The sequence below is a fragment of the Globicephala melas genome, chromosome 5, assembly GCF_963455315.2.
Source record: "Globicephala melas chromosome 5, mGloMel1.2, whole genome shotgun sequence".
Taxonomy (NCBI): domain Eukaryota; kingdom Metazoa; phylum Chordata; class Mammalia; order Artiodactyla; family Delphinidae; genus Globicephala; species Globicephala melas.
The window spans coordinates 101,440,975-101,457,156 of record NC_083318.1 but is presented as its reverse complement, the minus strand read 5'-3'; the positions used below and the strand labels follow the sequence as shown (position 1 = coordinate 101,457,156).

At 43.1% G+C, this 16,182-nt stretch overlaps 1 protein-coding gene across 8 annotated transcripts in view; it reads left to right on the top strand.

Moving 5' to 3' along the window:
- LOC115850047 (microtubule-associated protein 9) overlaps nucleotides 1-16,182 on the top strand; it is a 71,249-nt gene that overhangs the window by 15,767 nt on the left and 39,300 nt on the right. For 3 of the 8 annotated variants that reach the window (XM_070045598.1, XM_070045600.1, XM_070045599.1), the window contains exons 4-7: nucleotides 603-678; nucleotides 1,662-1,794; nucleotides 4,766-4,889; nucleotides 9,465-9,540. The gene's annotated coding sequence lies outside the window, so the exon portion shown is untranslated. Of the gene's footprint in view, nucleotides 1-602; nucleotides 679-1,661; nucleotides 1,795-4,765; nucleotides 4,890-7,831; nucleotides 8,051-9,464; nucleotides 9,541-11,649; nucleotides 11,870-12,197; nucleotides 13,834-16,182 lie in introns of those variants that run through there. The other 5 variants (XM_060299602.2, XM_060299603.2, XM_060299601.2 and 2 more) reach the window with 3 other exon arrangements.

Below are 16,182 nucleotides of genomic sequence, written 5' to 3'. Positions count from 1 at the left end.
GTAGAAAACAAACTGTTGGCCTTTAAGACTCTGCGTGGTCTAGAATCCTCTCTGCTTCTCTAGCCCCATCTTGTGCCACTATTGCCCTCACTTTCTCTGCTTCAGATACACTGAATTAACCTTAGTTCTAACTCATCTTACAGAAGTCAGTTCATATATTATTTTTCACTGTGATTCCTAGCATTAAGGAATTTTATTTTCAGGTTTTGTATGAGAACTAAAACTAAACTGTGGAGGGGAGGAATTGAGTTCAAACTATTTCAGTCAACATGCATGTATTAATGATGCCTTAGTAGTCAACACCAGGCTAAGTTTTATCAGGGATACAGAAGTTCTGGCCATCTCTGGTTTTAGATATCCCTGATTTGTTGAGACCATTGCATTGTTTTGTTGCCTTTTATCTGTTTTCAAGACGGGAAAACAGGAACAAGGGAAGTATAGCTTATTACAAGGTGGGGTTGAATAAGTGGAGCAGCAAAATGCAAAGCAGAAAGAAGAGGGACCTACCATAGAGGGATATGATTTCCGTTTTCAAGGCGCATTCATCCTATGCAGGGAGACAGCCTACCATAAAATTTGCCTAACAAAAAATATATTAACAGGTGGGAAGACTATCTCCCAGTTGAACAGCGGATGCCTGGGATGCGTTTCATTGCTGTCAAAGTTCCTTTAAAAAAGGTAAGCAAAAGTTAATACCATATTCTTCGAGAAATCTGAATTCACCATATAGAGCCCTGGCTCTCAACCCCGTCGTACTCCATTTTCCCTTTTTATAGCAAATACTTTTTACTACCCCTTTTGCTATCCACAAATGGAATTCATAGATAAATACAATCTACTTTTCTACTTAATTAATAAAAAAAAACCAATGGAATGCCCTAACTCTAAATAAAGAATAAAGTAATTTATAAGAAAGTAATATGTATCTCTGTATGTAAATGTCTGGAGATGACTATACTAGAAATAAAGAAATAGTCAGTTACTTGTACCATGAATGCAATAAACTATGCATTTGGATTGATAATGATGTGTCAGTGTTGGTTCATGAATTCTCACAAAGGAAGCACACTGGTATGGCATGTTGATAATGGGGAAGGCTGTGTGGGATGAAGGAGAGAGGGTATAAGTGGGAACTGTGTACTTTTTGCTCCGTTTTGCTGTGAATCTCAAACTGCTCTAAAACTAGTCTACTAATTTAAAACGAAAAGTGTGTTGCTGGCACCTGAATAACTAAAGAGCTCAATCGAACAGAGTACATAAGTAAGCCAAATACATAAAAGAATATTTAGCAGTGAAAGCCATCCTTCATATAGGTAAGATATTCAAGACGTATTTATTTATGTGTCTATTTACAGGCACTCTGCTTGGAGCTGGCAGTACAGCGGTAGGCAAAATGGATGTGGTCCCTGCCTTCTGGGAGTTTACAGTCAGGTTAGGAGACCAACATGAAATAAACAAAGATAGAAATAACTATATAGAAGTGAGCTTATTTTCTGCCGTCTAATCTCTCTGTAAGAAAGGATCGTAATACCGCTTGTAAACTCCAGAGGAAGAGACTTTACTTTGAATCTCATATGTTAGCATCACAGGGTTTGAATAAATGGATAATATAATAAAGGATTTTAAACGCATGTTCTTTCTTATTTTATTCTTTCTGACAGAGATTTGACAAGAATCTTGCTCCAGAAGAATGTTTCTCCCCCTTGGATCTTTTTTAACAAACTCCAAGAACACAACGAAGAACTTGGGCTGATTATTGACTTAACATATACTCGCCGCTATTATAAGCCAGAGGTAAATGGAACCCGTAATTGAAAATGACCTTCTTTCTGATACTCTGATAATTCATAGTAGTTCAGTAGTTATCATCTTATGCTAAGGTGAATCCTGGCCTTCTTTCATGGGTTCCAAAAGGGAAGCTAGTGGTTTCCTTAAATACACATTTGTAATTGCTGTTTCAAAATGAGATTAAAGATATGAATTGAACTATAGTATTTGGCAGTAGGCTCTAGATATGCTTAAGAAGTGCTATAAGCTTCCATGTTCTGTATTTTGAAAATGCAGTAAATTTTTAGTAAGAGTAGTAGTAGCCTAAAAGGAAAGAAAGGTATGTCCGTTATGTCTTTGGCACTTATGTTAAGCAGTTGCCTGAGCGTGTTTAAGCAGCGGGGTAAAAGACAGTTGTTCTCTAAGTTTTATGCTTTCTTTTCCTAATACCTTCTGATATAGTACAGAAACCCATATATTCTCTTGGCCCATGTAGGACATACCAGTGCAAAAGAATTACCCTTCTTCTGACCTGTTCCATGGCCTTGGGAGACAGTAACACCTAATGTTTGTTAATATTTGTACAGCGGTTTGCCCTTTAGAAAGTTCTTTCATATCCATTGACTTTGTGAATCTTCACAACAATCCTTTGCTGTTGAAGTGGAAGTAGTACTGATACCTCCTACTGAGTGCTTACTCTGCACTAAGCTCAGAGGATAGACAACTACAATTACGGACGATGAAACTGACTCTCGGACAAGGAAGAGTTGAAATTTCAACTCAGTTGTTCCTCTTTTTTTCATTGTGGTAAAATATACATAAATCATATTTATTTTAACCATTTATAAATATGCAGTTCAGTGGCATTAAATACAGTCACAGTGTTGTATAACTATCATCACTGTCTATAACCAAAACCTTTTCATCATCCTCAACATAAACTCTGTAACCATCAAACAGGAACAATCCCATTATCCCTCCTACCGGCCCTTAGAAACCTCGATTCTATTTTCTGTCCGTGTGAATTTGCCTATCCTAGGTACCTCGTGTAAGTGGAATCTACAATATTTATCCTTCTATGTCCGGCTTATTTCACTAAACCTAGTGTTTTCAAGGTTCATCCATGTTATAGCATGTAAGGAAATGCCATTCCTTTTTTGGCTTAATGAATCCCACTGTGTGTATATACCATATTTTGTTATTCATCGGGTGATTGACACTTGGGTTGTTTCCACCTTGTAGCTATTGTGAATCATGCTGCTGTGATCGTTGGTGTACAAATATTTGCTCAAATCCCTGCTTTCAGTTCTTTTAGATGTGCAGTGTAGGTAGTAGCAGAGTTGTTGGATCGTACAGTAGATCTACGTTTAACCCTTGAGAAACTGCCAGACTCTTTTCTGCAGTGTCGTCTTGTCTTTAAACGATTATCACAAATTTTAAACATGTACAAAAGTATAAAAATACTGTGAGTGTTCCTTGTATACCCATGAACTCATCCGGCTTTATTATTTACCAACTGATGGCTGTCATGTTTTATCTATACCCCCACCTGTTTCACCCCATTCCATATTATCTTGAAGCAGCTCCGAGACAACATGTAATTACACCTATATAATTTTGGAATGTGTATTTAAAATATAGGACTTTTATTCCTTAATATCATTTTTTAATATTAAATACCCAGTGAGTGCTCAAATTTGCAGTTGTCTCCTAAATGTCATAAAAAATTGTTTTTAAGAATTTTGAATTAGATCCGAAGAAGATGCACCCTTTGCCGTTGATTGTTCGGTCTCTGAAGTCTTGTTTAATCTCTAGGTTCTCCCTCCATGTCTCTCTCACTTTTTTTTCCTCCTTGAATTTTATTTTTAAAGAAACCAGGTAATTTGTCCCATGTGTATTTTGATGATTACATTCCATGTGCTGGTAACGTATTCTTCAATCCTTTTATTTCCTGTAAATTGGTAGTTGATCAGAATGTAGCTTGCATGTTTTGTTTTGGCAAGACAGTGTCTTAGGTGATGATGTGTTCTTCCATGGAGACATAGATAATTGTCTCTTTCTGTGATATTAGCAGTCACTGATGATTCATACCAACATCCATTAATTCAGTTGAGGCTTCAAAAAATGGTGAATTCTGTTGTTCTTTTCTTCACTTATTAGCTGCGTATATTTCTCTGAGAAGACTCCCCTCATCAGCTATTTGGTTGCCCAGTTGTAGAGGCATGATTCTCTTCTTTTATTTAACAGTTTTCAGAATAATGAGTTGATTCACAAATATCCTCCAGTGGTGACCAGTTTTGTAAAATTTATTTATTCATATCACCGTGGACTCCGTTACAGTTATCATTCTAACTGAGGCCCTATCTTTGGCCAGTTGGAGCTTCCCAGGGACTCCTGAGTCCTTTTGACATGACATCAATTGTTTCTAGACTTTTTCAGTGGTCAGAGCTAGGAAATATGTATGTTTGTTTTTAATATTTTTAAAATATGTCATAGGTTCATACTGCTACTTTCCATTTAAATTCAGAACTAGAGAATTTTCACTTATCCTTTTCTGTCTTCTATGGATAGTCTACTTTCTCCCACCCCAAGAATACCAGTTCTCAGCAATGCCTGAAATTGGCTCTATTTCCTAATTCAAATCCAAGTTCTTCTGACTCTATTCTACTTAAATCACAGCCGCTTTATGGCCCTTGAAATGTAAGATAGAACATAAATGTAGGTAGAACTGTTTATATCATTTTGAGTTACATGTGCATTCATTCACATAGATTTGCTTTTCCTTTTGCATGCTTAGTAACTGTCCATTCTGCAGTTTTAATGAAAATCTAGTGATAATTACTGCTTAAAGCAGCTTTGGAAAAAATGGCTCTTATCAGAATGACTGACATACTAAGTTCAATGTACTCTCCTGGTTTATATTCTGCCTCCTCTAATTAATTTTTTATTCTTTCCCTAAAAAGGAAATAATACATATTTTCATGGTTTTGCCTTATAGGACTTAGCAGAAACCATTCCTTATTTAAAAATTTGTACAATTGGGCATCAGGTGCCAGATGACGACACTAGTTTTAACTTCCAGTGCGCTGTTAATGGGTTTCTGAAAGAAAGTAAACATAATGGTGAGTTGTTTTCATGTTTGTTTGTTTTTTCCTTTTCCTTTACCTGAACTTTGGTATGCCTTTTGAGTGGGGTTGGGGATTTTTAACATTTTTAATAGTTCTGACATTAGGCCTGTTGTGTTTGGTAACATGAAGGTGGAAATGTCAACTGGTGCTAATAGAGTACGGTGTTTTTCCTGTTTATGGTCACAAACAATTTAGTTTGGAAAGTGATTTTTGTGAGAAATATGAACTGAACTAGCTTACTTATCTCTTTTTTAAAAATTTGAATGGAAAATACATAACATAAAAATGTTCTTTTGTCCTATTTATTGGTTGAGAGGTGGAAGAAAAGGTTAAGACTCTCAGGTTCTTAGCGTATATAAAAGAGAAAACAAAAAGCAAAGATTCGGAGTGAGACAGATCCCTAGAGGCAAAACAAAACCGAGTGGACCAGAAGAGTGGCTTCCTCATCATATGTATTTAAGATATTTTTGCTGCTTTTACACTTTGGGTGCACGTGAGGAAGAACGCTACCACCTCTTATTCTCATCTTCAGACAGGAAGAACTTAAAAGGCTGGTGTTTTCTTGTTTCCGCTTTAAGATCTACTCTGTTGATAGTAGGTCTTAATGGCGTGTGAATTTCAGGGATCCACTTGCCTTTCTGTAGCATCTAACTATCAGAAGGAACATGGTGTTTGCCAGGTTTTAAGACTGAGGAATCTTTTGTCTTTGGAACACCACTGACCCCCATGAGAAAGTGTTCATTTTGTCCTCTTTCTAAATTTAGCCTGAGGAGTGTGCACTTTATTAAGTAAATCTAACAGACAGTAAATATTCCGTGTATACATAAAATGATGCACGTATATACCTAAAACAGGGAGTAGGGGAGAAGGAATAGAGATGGAGGTGGGAAGATAGGGGATAGGAGGTGAGAGAGAGAGGGAGAGACTGGAAGTTCAAGATAAATTTTCATTCTATAACCTGGTTGCTTAATGCAGGTACTAACTCTTAAATATCTTAAGCCCTATTCACAGATCTACCCTGTACTTTAGCTTTAAAACTTGAGAGGCTTGGCCTGTCCTGTGATCACCAGGGCGTCTAGAAAGGAGGCAAATGATCTGATTTGTGTAAACTGTAGTCACAGAAATGTTACCTCTTAAGATGTTAGGGTGCAGCTGCCGGCCTACTCACTTCCTCCGGGCTCCTTTGTGTGTGTTCTGTCTGCTCCGCGTGGGCTAGAAGATCCTTACAAGTGCATGAGAACACGTTTGTAAACCTTGATTGTTCACATGTTATACCAAGTGTAGCCCATTGCATATGCTGACTCCTCTGAGGGTCGTCTGCATGCAGTGGGCTAACTTCACCATGCTCTCTGCCATGGCAGTCTCAGGACCTTAGTTATGATCCATTGGTGACTTCCTCTGCTATAAGCCCCTCCCACAGATGCCAGGCTCACTGATAATGAGGAGGAGACTATACTGTCCACTCCCTAGAATTGGTAGAGACTCAGAAAATAAATTGTTTCAGTGAACACCGAGAGCCTTATAGGTTTGTTGTTAGGGCACGGGGATACAGAGGTGAGTAGAAGTCTTTGTTCAGTAGCAACTTACAGTTATCTAGGAAAATAAACATGTAGTGACTATAAGTGGGTTAATTATGATAAAAGAATCAAGTGCAGCAGGAATATAGAGGAGAAATTGAGGAAGGGCCTGACTGAGGAGACAGCGTTTGAGCTGGGCTTGGAGGAAGAGGATTTTGCCGGAATGAGGAAAGGACAGCCCAGGTATTGGGAACAGGTACAAAAGGCACAGGTTGAACTTGTGCTCTGGAGGGGCAGCCTCTGGTGTGACTAGAGGGTCGTGTGAAAGGGCAAAGAATTCATACATTCATTTTCAGCCAATATTTGTATAACACCTGCTAAGTTGAAGGCACTGTTGTAGGAAGTAGCAAGAGAACAAAGTTCTTGCCCTTACGTACTTTACATTCTCGTGGGGGAGAGAGATGAATAAATAAGTCAATATATGGAGTGTCAAGTGGTGGTAAATGCTTTGGAGAATAACAAAAGAAGGTGAAGAGGCGAGGGAATGTGGTAGGTGATCAGGGAAGTCCCCTCTATTAAGATGTCGATTGAGCAGAGCCTTGAAGTGAGAAACAAGCCATTGGATATGTGGGAGAGTGGAGATGGGGTGGGAGGGTGTGTTCTGGGAGAGTGGAGATGGGGTGGGAGGGTGTGTTCTGAAGCAGAAGGAATAGTATGTGCAAAGTCCCTGAGGCATGATTGTGCTTGGCATGTTTGAGGAATAGTAAGGAAGCCAGTGTGGCTGGACAGGGGAAAGTGAGTGAGGGCAGGGCAGTAGAGGATGAGATCAGGGAGGCTAGGCTGGCAGGGCAAAGGAGGGAGGTGGATGATGTAGGTCCTTGTAAGTCGTAGTTTGAACTTATAATTCAGTTGGAGAGACAGACTGATATTTGTTTATGAAGAGTTCTCAGTGCTATGCTAAAAACTTGGGCTTTATTCTGTGCTAAGTGAAGATGTTTAAGCAACAGGGCAATCCAGCCAAGTTTATATTTTAGAAAGATAACAGCGTCACTATCCAAGACACATTGTAGACTATGTATATAGTATGTAGTATATAGCATGCCTGCTCTTCTATAAAACACAGGATATCTGTTAGGTACAAATACTTACAAACAAGATACAAGTGTGAATGTAAGCACTTGGGAAATATCTGAAAGAACCACACAAGATACTGGGAGAGTGGGACAACTTTCCATGTCCCGTATGATTGGAATTCTGAAGGGTACACACACGAACTAATGGACGTGTGCTACCAGCCTCCGGCTAAGGAGGGAAATTGCAGGCATCAGAATCCTCTTTACTAATCAAGCGCGTTAATCCGCCTGCGCGATGACGTCATCTCGACGGGCGGTGGCGCATGCGCAGTAGAAGGTGGTCCGCGAGCTGCGTGGGCTTGTGCCTAGGCGCCTGTGGTTCGTGGCCTTGTGCTGGCACCGGGGGCGGCGGGTTGGTGACTTTGTCACTCTTGGCGTTGGGTGGGCGGTATGTTGGGGGTGACGTGAGCCAGTGGCATCATGCCCGCGGGCGCTGTGGTCAGCGTCGCGGCTTTTCCGGACGTTCGTCGGCCAGGAGGAAGGGCGGAAAGCACATCCCGGAAAGGTAATACGCCTTGGCCCCTGGGCGTTGCCGGTGGAGCCCAGAGCCCCTGGGCCTGGGCTTCGTCTCTTGTGCTGTCGCCTGTCACAGTTGCCCCCGCGCGCTGGCCCGTCCGCACTGTGCTAGGGGGTATTGGTCGTCTCGCGGTTCAGTTCACAGTAGCTGAAAGGGACAGTGTGTGATGTTCTGATTTCTCCCCATCGTTTTACAAGGGAGGCTCTGGCCATGGCTCCTCGGGTAAAATGCAGAGGGACTGCTTTTTAAGATGGGACTGTCATTGTTGGGGACACTCCTTAATTGCCAACATGGAATCCCCTTCAGTTCCTCAAGCTGTGTTGTTTAGGCACAGAAAATGTGCGTACTAGTTACTGGAACTAAGTTTGAGTGAAAAAACGCACCGGTAGCGCCGAATTTTCCATCGAGATAGCTGATTTGTGTTGTCTCTTGGAATGATAAAGGGCGTACTGTTGCTTCCTAACCGGTGTCATTTGAGAGATCTACCTCTGTACGTTCAGATGATTAATCGTGAGGCTTTGCACATGTGTGTAGTAAACGCTTTAATTCCCTAAGACCTTCCTTTCCTCCATCTCATACCCCATTAAGCCCGCTTCAGTTTATCTCCTGAATTTCTCCCGAAGCTGTCAACTCTTCCTCAACATCCTAATACTGAACTTGCCTGTCTGTTGCAACTAGGTCCTAACTAGTGTCCATATATCTTGTTTCCTTCCAATCCATCCTGCACACTAGAAACCTTAAAAGCAAGTTGGAACATTGCTCATAGACATCGCTCAAAAGCATTGTTTTGAGAATAGAAAACAAACTGTTGGCCTTTAACGCTCTGCGTGGTCTAGAGTCCTCTCTGCTTCTCTAGCCCCATCTTGTGCCACTATTGCCCTCACTTTCTGTGCTTCAGATACACTGAATTAACCTTAGTTCTAACTCATCTTACAGAAGTCAGTTCATATATTATTTTTCACTGTGATTCCTAGCATTAAGGAATTTTATTATCAGGTTTTGTATAAGGACTAAAAGTAAATTATGAAGTGGAAGAATTGAGTTTAAACTATTTCAGTCAACACGCATGTATTAATGATATGATACCTTAGTAGTCAACAGTGGGCTAGGTTCTATCAGGGATACAGAAGTTCTGGCCATCTCTGGTTTTAGATATCCCTGATATTTGTTGAGACCGTTGCATTGTTTTGTTGCCTTTTATCTGTTTTCAAGATGGGAGAACAGGAACAAGGGAAGTATAGGTCACTACTAGGTGGGGTTGAATAAGTGGAGCAGCAAAATGCAAAGCAGAAAGAAGAGGGACCTACCATAGAGGGATATGATTTCCGTTTTCAAGGCGCATTCATCCTATGCAGGGAGACAGCCTACCATAAAATTTGCCTAACAAAAAATATATTAACAGGTGGGAAGACTATCTCCCAGTTGAACAGCGGATGCCTGGGACGCGTTTCATTGCTGTCAAAGTTCCTTCAAAAAAGGTGAGCGAAACTTAATACCGTATTCTTCCAGAAATCTGAATTCACCATATAGAGCCCTGGCTCTCAACCCCGTCGTACTCCATTTTCCCTCTTTATAGCAAATACTTTTTACTACCTCTTTTGCTATCCACAAATGGAATTCATAGATAAATACAATCTACTTTTCTACTTAATTAATAAAAAAAAAACCAATGGAATGCCCTAACTCTAAATAAAGAATAAAGTAATTTATAAGAAAGTAATATGTATCTCTGTGTGTAAATGTCTGGGGATGACTATACTAGAAATAAAGAAATAGTCAGTTACTTGTACCATGAATGCAAAAAACTGCTTGGAGCTGGCAATACAGCGGTAGGCAAAATTGATGTGGTCCCTGCCTTCTGGGAGTTTACAGTCAGGTTAGGAGACCAACATGAAATAAACAAACATAGAAATAACTATATAGAAGTGACCTTATTTTCTTCCATCTAATTGTACGTTTGTAAACTACGTTGTGCTAACTTGTATCTGTTCTTTATCCAAATAGTAATTGACTACTATTGTCCCATTTGTAATTATGTGGAAGTTTTCAGAATTGTAAATATATGCTTGTGGATTGAAACTTGGTTAGACTATTACTTTCCCAGATACGTTAAAGCTAGTGATCTTTTTACTCATTCATTCATTCATTCAATAATTCTGACCTTGCTGACTCAGTTTAGCCAGCTCAAATGGTTGTGAAGATTACTAATGTATGTATGCCATCTGCTGATGGCAGATATCTGCTCCTACCAGAAATTAGAAATTAGAGACAGGAGAAGATCGTGTAAGAGTAGGACGCGGAGATCACCTTCCTCCCCACGGATACCTCAGAGATACATCTACACGTTGAACTGCTCCTATAGAACACCCACTGAACGCTGGCATAAGACCTCAGACCTCCCAAAAGGCAAGGAACTCCCCCAGGTACCTGGGTAGGGCAAAAGAAAAAAGAAAAAACAGAGACAAAAGAATAGGGGTGGGACCTGCACCAGTCGGAGGGAGCTGTGAAGGAGGAAAGGTTTCCACACGCTAGAAGCCCCTTCGAGGGCAGAGACTGCAGGTGGTGGAGGGGGGAAGCTTCAGAGCCCTGGAGGAGAGCACAGCAACAGGGGTGCGGAGGGCAAAACGGAGAGATTCCCACACAGAGGATAGGTGCCGACCAGCACTCGCCAGCCCGATAGGCTTGTCTGCTCACCCGCCAGGACTGGCGTGGGCTAGTAGCTGAGGCTTGGGCTTCGGAGCTTACACCCCAGGGAGAGCACTGGGGTTGGTGGCGTGAACACAGCCTGAAGGGGTTAGTGCGCCAAGGCTAGCCGGGAGGGAGTCCGGGAAAAGTCTGCAGCAGCCGAAGAGACAAGAGGCTTATCCTTGCCTCTTTGTTTCCTGGTGTGCTACAAGAGGGGATTAAGAGCACCGCTTAGAGGAGCTCCAGAGACGGGCGCAAGCCGCGACTATCAGCGCGGACCCCAGAGACGGGCATTAGACGCTAAAGGTTCTGCTGCAGCCACCAAGAAGCCCGTGTGCGAGCACAGGTCACTATCCCCACCTCCCCTCCCGGGAGCTTCTGCAGCCCGCCACTGCCAGGGTCCCGTGATCCAGGGACAATTTCCCCTGGAGAATGCACGACACGTCTCCGGCTGGTGCAACGTCACGCCGGCCTCTGTCGCCGCAGGCTCGCCCCGCATCCGTACCCCTCTGTCCCTGCAGCTTGAGTGAGCCAGATCCCCCGAATCAGCGGCTCCATTAACCCCGTCCAGTCTGAGTGAAGAACAGATGCCCTCAGGCGATCTACACGCAGAGGCGGGGCCAAATCCAAAGCTGAGCCCTGGGGGCTGTGTGAATAAAGAAGAGAAAGGGAAATTTCTCGCAGCAGCCTCAGAAGCAGCAGATTAAAGCTCCACAATCAACTTGATGTACCCTGCATCTGTGGAATACCTGAATAGACAACGAATCATTCCAAATTGAGGAGGTGGACTTTGGGAGCAAGATAGATTATTTTTTTCCCTTTTCCTCTTTTTGTGAGTGTGTATGTATATGCTTCTGTGTGAGATTTTGTCTGTATAGCTTTGCTTTCACCATCTGTCCTAGGTGCAAAGTAACGTGAGGAAACCGTTGTAATGTAGCATTGCCAGTGGAATTTTAGCCTTATTCAAAGAGACCGAAGAGTTTCCAAAGCCGATTCAACCTAATGTGTGAAGATTCTGAGATGTAGCATGCATCAGACTCCCCCATGGCCTTCGGAGAGCAGCTCGTAGGATACACATTTTACACATCCTTCACTGTCGGCGATGCTACCGTGCTCACTGAGGTGAGTGCAGGTTTCAAGTGCCTCTTGTTAATATGCCTGGTTGTGCCCTTAAGGGTGCCCGGCGCACTTGACTTCCATTAGATCATCCACCTAAGGAGAGGGCTCGGCACGTAGAATTCCCTGCAGTCCCCAGGAAGCAAGCCCTACTCTCTGTGTAAGAGAGACAGGTCTCCCCAGGTAACACTAAAGACTCAGCCTTTCAAATGATTCCACCAGTGGTCACCGTTCCCAATGAAAGCTGCCCTCAGCAAAACTCTGAGCAACGCCAGGGCTCCACAGAGAGTGGCAATTTCTCCTTCTGTAACATTACCTTTTTCTCACCCACCAGGAAGCAAGGCCCCTCCCATGGCATTGCAAACAGGCTTTCTGCCTCAGGAAGAAAAGTCCTTCTCCTTGGCAGCTGGAATGCTTTTTCCCGTCATTCTCAGTTAAATTCCACAGGGAGGAGGGTGTTCAGCTTAAGCTATAAAACCAGCAGCGACCAAAGCCCTATACCTGAAGCTCTCCTTGCTTGAGGCCAAGCACAAAGTCCCTCTCCACTGAGGTCGTTGTCTTCTCAACCATCCTCCTTCTGGCTAGGAAATCTCACATATATTTTACCAGTTGGATACCAGCCTTTCATGCAAACTAAAGGAATTCGCCTCTACTCACCCTAGGAAAGTAAACTGAGCGCTTCTTGTCTTTCGGCTGAAGGCGAAGTGTATTTCAGAGCTCTGCAACTTTTCACCCACCCACCCAGCTTCCTCTGGTGGGGACTCCATGACAGAGACAGTACACCGTGAGCGAAATCCTGTTCGTCTCCATGTGACAGGACAACAATGTTTACTGCTCCAGAAACGGGCCTTTTTACATAGAGGAAACACTGTCTAGCCAACTCAGGCTTGCACCTCCTACCTGAAGGCAGCTATAAACTAATGAGAGGAGACCGTTGTAGTGCCGGCTTGCCGGGCGAATAGTAGCCTGTGTTATTGTGACTGAGGAGTCTCACATGCCGAATCAATACAGTGTGTGAAATTTATAAAAGCGAGCACGCCTCCGAATCACCCATGACCTAAGGAGAGCAGCTCGCAGGTTACAAATTTCACAGTGCGGTTGCTTCTACCGGGTACACGGAGATGAGTGCAGTTTTCAAGTGGCTCTTCACATCTTGCTTGGACTGTCGAGTTAACAGAGCTCCCCAGGTACTCGACTTCCACATGTTCATCCCCCAAAGGACAGAGTGCTGCTCCCTAGACTTTCTCTGCAATAGAGTGTATGCAAGCTGGAATTGTAGCCTTATTCCAAAGTGACCCAAGAGTTTCAAAAGCCAAATCGATACAATGTGTGAAATTCCTGAAATCTCGCTTGCATCAGACTCACCCTTGGCCTCCGGAGTGCAGTTCGTAGGATACTCATTTCACAGTCTTCACTCTAGACGCTTCTACCTTTTACGCTGAGACGAGTGCTGCTTCTTATCTTGCCTCGTTGTCCCTTTAACAGTGCTCCCCTTGCACTTGATCCTCCACCTAAGGCGATGGCTCTGCCCCTAGACTTTCCCTGAAGTATCCAGTAAGCAAGTCCTACTCTCCGTGTACGAGAGACAGGTCTAACCAGGCAACATTAAACTTGGCCCTTGCAAATGCTTCCACCAAACGGTCAACGTTCACAATGAAATCTACCCTCGGCAAAACTCCTCTGAGCATCACCAGGATTCCACGAACAGTGTGAATTTCTCCTTTTGTAATACTATCTTTTTCTCAGCCATCTGGAAGAGAAGGCCCTTCATATAGCGTTGAAGAAAGAGTTTCTGCTTCAGAAAGGAAGGTACTTCTTTGTGGCAGGTTGAAGGTTTTTCCCTACCATTCTCAGTTAAATACCACCGGGAGGAGTGTCTTCAGGTTAGGCCCTAGAAGCAGCAGCGACCAAAGCCCTATGCCTGCAGCTTTCCTAGCGTGATCCAAGCACGATAGTCCATCTCCACAGAGGTTGGTGTCTTCTCAACCATCCTTATTTTGGCTTGAAAACGCACATGTATTTTACCAGTAGGACACCAGCCTTTCAAAAAAAGTAAAATGCATTTGCCTGTAGTTACCCTCGGAAACTAAGCTGAGTGCTTTTTGTCATTCAGCTGAAATGAAGAGTATTGCAGAACTCTACAACCATTCTCACACACTGCTCCCTCTGTGGATGACTCTTTGACAGAGACAGCACACAGTGCCCGTATTTCCCTTCTTCTCAATTTGAAAAGACAAAAATGTTTTCTGGTTGGAATACAGATCTTTTAAGGCAGTGGAAACGCTTTCTAGCCAACTCACCCTTGCCCCTCTTACAGATACAAACTAACGTGAGGAAACCGTCATTGTGTAGGCCTGCCAGAGGGGTTGTAGCCTTATTTGGAAGTGAGCGAAGAGTTTCAAAAGGTGAATGAATACAATGTGTGACGTTTCTGAGATCTAGCATGCATCAGACTCACCCGTGGCCTTTGGAGAACAGCTCATAGGATACACATTTCACACAGCCTTCACTCTAGACGATTCTATCGTGTACGCTGAGATGAATGCATTTTTAAAGTGCTTCTTCTTAATTTGCCCGGTTGTCCCTTTAACAGGGCTCCCCATGCACTTGAATTTCTTTTGATCATCCACCTAAGGAGAGGTATCTGCACCTAGTCTTTCCCTGCAGTACCCAGTAAGCAAGCCCTTCTCTCTGTGTAAGAGAGACAGGTCTAACCAAGTAACACTAAGGATTCGGCCTTTCAAATACTTCCACTAAACTGTCAACTTTCGCAATGAAAGCTGCCGTTGGTAAAACTCCCCTGGGCACTGCTTGGTCTCCATGCACACTGCGATTTTTTCCTTCTGTAACATTACCTTTTTCTCACCCACCTGGAACACAAGGCCCTTCACATAGCATTGCAGAAAGGCTTTCTGCTTCAGAAAGGAAGCTACTTCTCTTTGGCTGGTTGTACACTTTTGCCTCTCATTCTCAGTTAAATACCACAGGGAGGAGGGTGTTCAGTTTAGGCCATAGAAGCAGCAGACGCATGTCTTACACCTACAGCTCTTCTCTCGTTATCCAAGTGCGAAAGTGCGTCTCCACAGAGGTTAGTGTCTTCTCAGCCATCCTCTTTGTGGCTAGGTATACTCACATATGTTGTACCAGTAGGACATCAGTCTTTCATACAAACTTAAAGGCATTTGCCTCTCGTCACACTAGGAAACTAAGCTGAGCCCTTCTCGTCATTCGGCTGAAGACGAAGAGTATTTCAGAACTCTGCAACCATTTTCACACCCTGCTTCCTCTGGTGGTGACTCTTTGACAGAGACAGTACACCATTAATGAAATTCCTTTCGTCTCAGTTTGAGAGGACAAAAATATTTACTGGTCGGAATACGGGCCTTTTAATAGTGGAAATGCTTTCTAGCCAACTCAGGCTTGCATCTCTTACCTGAAGGCAGCTATAAACTAAGCTGAGGAAACTGTTGTAGTGCAGGCTGTCAGACGAATAGTAGCCTGTTTCCGGTGTGACCGAAGAGTTTCACGTGGTGAATCAATACAATGTGTGAAATTTCAGGTATCTATCATGCATCCGACTACCCATGGCTCGCAGGATACAGATTTCACACAGTGGTTGCTTGTACCAGCTACCCTAAGACAAGTGCATTTTTCAAGTGACTCCTCTTATCTTGCTTGGCTGCCCCTTTAACGGCTCCCCATGCACTTGACTTCCATTTGATCATCCACCTAAGGAAAGGTCTCTGCACCTAGACTTTCTCTGCTATAGACAGTAAGTAAGCCCTACTCTCCGTGGAAGAGAGACAGGTCTAACCCGGTAACCCAAAGCCTCTTCCTACGAATTGTTTTCACAAACGGTTTCACTTGCCATTTCATACCACCCTTGGCAGTGCTCAGCTGAACATCACCAGACCTCTAACTGCACTGGGTATTCCATCCTTCCTAATATTACTCTTCACTGAAACGTCCGTGCCTGGCCTTGGTACACGTGGGTGTGAAGAAAGGCCTTGTACATAGGAGAGGAATCTGTTTCTGCTAGGAGGGGTGAAAACTTGTGTCTTAACCATTCTTGGTCAAACACCTTATGGAGAAGCATTTCAACTGTGGCCCATATAAGTCTCGAAAAGACCAGTCCTTCCCCAATGCTTTCATCTCTTGGTCACTGGCCTAAGGTCAGTCTCCCAGTCTTTGGTATGTTCTCCCGTTCCTCCTAGTAGCTTGCAAAACTCCGTATGTTTTACCCAGTAGGATACAAGCCTTGCAACAGTCTTAAAGGCATTCATTTCTAGTCACCCTAGGAAATTAACCTAAGTCTGTCT